This window comes from Crotalus tigris, unplaced genomic scaffold, assembly GCF_016545835.1.
Source record: "Crotalus tigris isolate CLP2741 ecotype Arizona unplaced genomic scaffold, ASM1654583v1 scf7180000018777.2418813, whole genome shotgun sequence".
Classification (NCBI taxonomy): Eukaryota; Metazoa; Chordata; class Lepidosauria; order Squamata; family Viperidae; genus Crotalus; species Crotalus tigris.
The window spans coordinates 1,427,187-1,434,306 of NW_024097195.1; the positions used below are offsets into that span (position 1 = coordinate 1,427,187).

The 7,120-nt window shown below is 39.2% G+C and overlaps 1 pseudogene; it reads left to right on the forward strand.

Annotated features, from left to right (window-relative positions):
- The first annotated feature begins 6,532 nt into the window (after positions 1 to 6,532).
- LOC120313753 lies at positions 6,533 to 6,632 on the forward strand (annotated as a pseudogene).
- The last annotated feature ends 488 nt before the right edge of the window (positions 6,633 to 7,120 follow it).

A 7,120-nucleotide genomic window follows, 5' to 3' on the forward strand; every position in this document is an offset into this window, starting at 1 on the left:
GAAAAACAGCCCAGTTGTCTTTCTTTCGAAGAAAAAAAAAGCACCTTTGAGTTTTCAAACTTAAGTTTTCCCAAATGTTCTCTCTAGAGCCAGTCTTTACTCCTACCATATGTGGAAACTTACCAGAAACATAATGGTCCGTGTATATGGGGCCAAGTTATTCTCCAGGGGGTGGGAATTGAGAAAGAGCTGCACATGAAACTCCTTAAGAGATGGGACCCTTAGCAAATGCCTCTCTGGAGAAATCTTCCTGGATTGGCAATTCATTTTAGAGCAGACGGCTTTGAAAACAACTAGGTCCTGGTCTTCTCTAAAGCTTGATGTACTAGGAAGCAAATTGGAAATGTCCTTGTGGAGAAGTAAATATGGGAAAACATTTAGAAGTTGTTGTGACTCCAGTCAGTACAACAATATTGAATTAGGTTAATTAAGAAAGTTCCTTTTCAGAAACCAGAAACCTCTTTTAAAAACCTTCTTGGTATATGAAAAGTAGTAGAGGACAATGTAGAAGAAACTGCTATGTTTTCTTGCCAGTATTGAGGAAGAAATGCAATGTGGAAGGGGAATGAGCTAATCAGTATTATAGAAGGGGTGGAGAAAGGATCTCTTAGGGGGAGCCTGGAACCCCCACATAGCATGTCCCCGGCGGGTTGGAGGGAATCAAATACCTCCCATGGACCAACAGGCCTGGTGAGTGGCAGCTGGCTCCCCAGTATCGACTGAAGGCAGAGACCATATTGGTTGGAATGGATTCAGAAGAACAGCACACGGTGTGGTGACAGCCACTTGAACAGCGTGTGCACAGCGGTGTAGAAAGCAAAGGGAAGACTACTACACTATATATTTCCCAGGAAAATCATGTTAATGGTGGCAAAACCTAACAATGGCCCCGAGTACGGGTGCCCCTTAGATGGGGCAGGGGTGCTAAGAATCTCCCAGTCCGCTAGAAGCATGATAAACCCAAAACTACGAATTGGTACGTGGAATCTGAGAAGCCTATACAAAGCTGGGAAAACACACAACACTATCCAAGAAATGTCCAAATACAATATCCCTATATTGGGAGTGAATGAAATGTGCTGGCCTGAAAATGGAATGTGAAGAATAGGAAATTATACTATCTACTACTCTGATACAGCATACTCCATTTAATCCTCCAGGGAAAGATTGAAGGCAAACAAGGTCCAGGCAGAAGAAGAACATTGTGGCTTCAAAATCTAAGGGACTGGTTTGGACAAAATTCAGCAGTACTTTTTTGTGTGGCTGCTGATTAAAACAGGATTGCCAACATGATCGCTAATGTCCGATAACGGATATGGCACAAAAAGAAGGAGAAAGGATGAGGTCATGCTGGACAGTTTCATATACTTACTTGGATCTTGGATCTCCAAATGCTGCTGCAAGTACACCTATCCAAGGTTATACAGATGGTTATAAGAGCATATGGCAATCTCCCCTTTCACGTTGAAATTGGAACTTAATTCCATGCATTTATGTATATAATCTTTGCAATAACCATTATGTCAATGCTGCTAACATTGGATGTTTTTGTTTTGACAACAGATGGAGATGTAGCCATTTTCTTCTTTTTGCTTTTAGAGTTAGATGATGCTGGGAGAGGAGAATGTGCATGAGAGTTCAGCTAGAGATAATAATACTGAACCTAGGGTGAGAATCAAGGTTGTTGAAATAAGAGATGATAAGATTTGGTGGGCTGGAGAGCTGGAGGGAAAGCCTCCCAAATTAATTGGGAAATGTGATTTATGACTGTTAATTGGAGGAGGGAATTGTGCTTTGATACTATGTGTTCAAGGGGGGGGGATTTAGTTTTTGGCTTCAATTATGTTAGTGCCGATGTTATGCTTCTCAAATAAAGATTTTTTAAGGTAAACAATGCCTCGAAGTTCTCTGAAGAATTTCATCTGTCGGAACCATGACACATTACTTGTGTGATTCACAACTCAGGAGAATATGAATCTGATTATGTGTGTCTGCCCAGCATTTATCTAAAAAAAAAAAAAAGAAGGAAGTTAGACAAGTGCAATCTATCCCCAAATTGCTGTTCAGTGAATCAAGTGCTAGCGAGAAGTAAATGTAAAATATGTGCAAAGCCTATCAAAAATCTGTTTTCCATCCCTGAAAATAGGAAGAAGATGAACCCAACAAAGGAAACTGCAAAGAAAACTTTGGAACAGGTGCCAACAAGTTGAATTTAACTTCTGGAAGACTGCTTGGACAAATGCTTGTTATCTCAACATCTCTCTTACCATAACTTGTAGTTCTTCTAAGGACTGTGGCATAGTCTCCTTGATTTGATCCATCCATTGTTGGTTTATTCATTGACTCCTCCTTCTTTTTCAAGGGCTCACTCACGCTGGTGCTTCTGGGTTAAATTTGAAGAGCTGATGCATCCAGATCAGATTACAGAACTATGTAATCTTAGGATTGTTGTTGTGCTGTTCATAGTCTTTTCCATAAGTTTAAACAGAAAAGTAAAATGTATTGCATTTCTACTTAAATTACAGGAATCCTTTATAAGCTGGAATTGATAAATAAGTATATATGTGAATGCTTATGCATCCAGGTTTTGGATTTATGTGGGTGGCTGAATGACTAGTAACGCATGATTAGCTATCTGGTATACCATGCAAAGATAGACCAAAGTATGAAGACTCTATATCTTATTCTCTTACATTTCTCTGAACATAACATGGAGAAGGATTGCTTTGTTTATGGTTTAACATTTCTTGGATCAATGGGTCAAACAGAAGAAGATGATCAGTAAGCTATGATTGGTCCGTGATATATCTCCTTCTTCCAGTGGCGGGATTCATGTCTGTGAACAACCAGTTCTCTGTGTGGGTGCTGCTTCCGGAAGTCCATTTTGGGCCTGGGTAACAAAAAATTAGCTACCGGTTTTGCTAAACTGGCTGAATCCCACCACTGCCTTCTTCCCATAAGGACTATTTCTCATTTCTTCCCTACATTCCATATTCACACTACATATTCCAAGGCAACAGCAGGATGGGGAATAAAAGCTAGAAATGGATTGAAAAGAAATGCCGAAAGACTTCTTGGTGGAAGAAGGAAAGATGAATCATGGTTCCTGTTCTATCAAATGAATACTGCATTTATTCATAACAGCAACCCCCACTGGTGCCTTTTAAAAACGAAATGAAATAAACTGTCCACAGGTAGTGGCTTGCTGTCTTACTTCCTAGATTTATTTGTGGCCACCTTCTGCCCTCTAGTGGACATACCTAGAGAAACATAATTTGTGTCAGTGGACTTCATAATAGCTATTGTCAACCCCCCCAAAATCCACCTTATTACATCATGAATTTTGATAAGCCCATTAGCTAGCCAAGTAACCAGGAGGAGAATGCCTCTCTCACTTGATGACTACACAATGAGGAGTAATATATTTTAATTTAAACACCATAAACCTATTGAGTGCTTAATTAACTTTAACCGTCTTTAGGGGAATGAAGCCAATTTGAGGGGGTCAAAAGGAGTTGTTTCAATATCAAACAGTTTTACATAGTCAATCCATTCATTTGGCCTACAGCTACTGATTAACACACAAAATTAACATGTTAGTAAAAATTCATATTCCAGCCTCTGGGGAAATTAAGATGCACATGCACAGAGCATGATTAGCACAACTATTGTTTTCCCCCAACAATATAATTTAATGGGGTTTTAGAATTGCAGAAAGGGACTGTTGGTGCTGGTTGGCATTGATTATTTGCTGCAAAGCTTTGAAATACAGAGGGGGAGGAGAGAAGGATCGGAAACATCAGGCGCCAAGGGGAGCCAGCAACGGAAGAGACAGTGAAAACAAGAAATCCGTGTTTTAAATGGAATGAGTGAGCGAATAGAGAGAGGCCTCTTCCGCCTCACTCTCTTGAAAGGCATGTAAGAGCTCTCTCTCAGGAGTCATCTGCCATTTGTCTTAGGTTTTAACTGCTTGCTCTGCTCCCCTCCTCTAAAATCGTTTTTTCCATTGTCTTCCCCCTTGTAGGGAGCAATTTCCATCCAGCTGAAAACAGGGGTAAAATATTTCCCTTAAGATTCCGAAGGGTGTAGGATGGCCTTCTGTGAGAAATCACACCTTGGCAGCCTTCTTAATGTGCAAAATGCTACCTGAACAGCACTCTATAAACAAGAAGAGCGAGCAGATAGGGAAATGAAGCAAGCAGATAAAGATGAGCCAAGGAAGAAGGGAATCAAAGCCATGTGAGCTCATTGCTAGGTTCACAGCTTGAATCACAGTGCAGTTAGATGGATGAAGAAACTGAGTATGAATACATAGGAGAAGAGTCAGGGGTAGAAACTGGTCTATATCCAAATACACATTGGATTCTGGATTAAGTGCTAAGTGATTCAGGTGGATGTTTTGATGTTGTGCTTCAGCTGACAGCTGGGAATGTATCAATGGGAACTGAATATTCCATGATATCAATCCCATTCATTGAGCTGTAAATACTGTAGTAGCTCCACATCACACTCACTCCTTGTATAGTGGCAAAGAAGAACCAACATTCTTGGGTGGTTGTACTTTCTCAGCTACACTCTCGGGTTATGGATTCTACCTCTAAAGAACTTGAGGGTAAATAGACCATGAGAATCCATCATTCTCCAAAGAGGCTAAAATGAATAGGTCACAACCAACCCTTTGAATAGGGTTAGGGAACTGTTCTCAATCAACCCTAACTGTTGCAAAGGTTGTCTTTCTGACTTCCCACTTAGCTCAAACTTCTGGGATTGCCCAGTACATTCCTATATCATATTATCCAGATCTAATCTTGCTTAGCTTTTTGGGAGCAATCAAGGTTGATTAATTGCTTCTATTAAGCTATTCTCATAAAATAAGCCTTTTAATAAGGCTGCATCCTTTCCTTTCCTTTCCTTCCCTTCCCTTCCCTTCCCTTCCCTTCCCTTCCCTTCCCTTTCTTTCTTTCCCCACTTCAGTGACAGATAAAAACAACTCCTGAAAATGATCAGAAGTTATAAATGTCATCTTGGCTGACCTTTGATTTGGTTATACTCCAGGAAAACTGAGAAGATACGCTATAATGGCAAATCGCTTCCATGCTGCTATCAAGGAAATGCCATAGACGCTGAACTTTAGAGAGATTCTGCCTATACTTCTGAAATTAAGTGGAGAGTCAAATACCATCTCAGTGCCAGAGAGTGCCTCCCATTCCAGAAGGAGGAGGGCGCAGATTGCACAAGCCATCTCAGATGAAACATGTCACGGATGGTGCAACTCACTCTCCAAAAGATAACATCCCCTTGCAATTGTCTCAGAGGTCTTTTTATCCCCATAGCACCTCAAATGCAGGCTCTTATGTTGTCCCATTCTCTTTATGGCATTAGAGCAGGAAAGCTAATTAAAAACACCATTAAGTTAATAGGAAAAACCACAAAACCATCTTCTTAGTGGGCTGTCCAGGTGGGCAAGTATCTCAGTTCCTTAGGAAAAGGAGCAACTCAATGAGAGAAGAAGTTGGGAAATTATTTGTATTGTTTGTATTGCTATCTATTATATCCAGTTGGGCATCTCATAAATAGTTCTGTTTAAATTAGATCATTAAAGAAAAGATCTACAGATTCCTGCTGGAACCCATTTCCCTAGTTATGGTCTTGAATGTTGTACTTCTAAAAATAAAGAGCAGTGCTTCAGGTTTTACCTTGGAAAGCAGAAAATCAAATACATGGATGAGGAATACAGAAGATGAATTTGAATAAGTAATTTTTCCTTTATAAAGGACCATACCAGTAATAGTTAAATCAGCAGGGTGTAAAGAAGACAATAGTTGAGGGTAAAAAAATTGCAGACAAAAAGTGTTTACCCCTCCAGTGATTTTCACCACAGGAGGAGAACAACTTCCGGTTGTTAAAGGTGAATCACACACACACTCATACTGACATATGTGCCTCTTGTTTTGATTAAATAAGAACTAAGCTCCTCATCACTGACATTATGATTAAAAAACATACCCAGAAAACTTGGTGGGGATAAACAGGCCAATCTTTGAGGCTGTAGTAAAAGCTTATGAGTCTTTTAATTCACTTCCTTTTACTGCAGCAAATGCTTTAGGTACTATATTTTGCAATAACTTATGATCTATCATAATTTTATGAAGCCAGACCTGCCATAATGATGAAGTATTACTTCCCAGCACTGGTGATGACACTGGTTGAATAAATACTGTCTATTTATTCTATCACTGTATTTAAGCATAGTCTTACCAATCTCAGTTCAGTTCTAAGTGACTGATTTGGCCCAAGTTAATTTAAGGAGACGAAGCAGATATTATCTGAGCAAATATATGGTTTAGGAAAGGTTGGTGGGAATTTAAATAAATAGATAAAATATCCTTTCCACATGTATCTTTAGCACTTAGCACTAGCACTTAGACTTCTATACTGCATTACAGCTCTCTCTAAGCAGTTTACAGAATCAGCACATTGCCCCCCCCCCAACAATCTGGATCCTCATTTTACCGACCTTAAGAATTACCAGGTGCTCACTTAGGCAGCACAAAATTGGAACAATACAGAGAAGATTAGCATGGCTCCTGTGCAAGGATGACATGCAAATTCATGAAGCGTTTCATATTTTTTTAGAAAGAATAATAAAAAAAATACTATACGTACATACATACATACATATATACAATGACACACCCACAAGCAGTAAAAGCAAGAAAAGAGGAGTCATCAATATGGAAGCCATAATTAAAAAGCAGTTAAATCAATTAGGACCTACGACAAGATCTAGGAGCCGTGTGCAAATGACGGCTCACCTATAAAGGCACTCTCCCACAGACCAGCATTAACCCTGACGATGTCAGAAGTATCTGACGAAAGCTTGGTGATCGGTGATGGTATTAAACTTTTATAGTTTATTATATTCCTGGTGTTCACTTTTTATTGACTATGGATTCACACAGGAATCACATTTTTATTTTCACTATTTTTATTAATACATATATACGTATATACATACATATGTAAAAGGATTACCAGAGATAACAAGATATCTATTTTAATCTTGATCACATAAACTAACTGTATATTCCTTCCTTTTATTTCTAACAATCTTGATCTT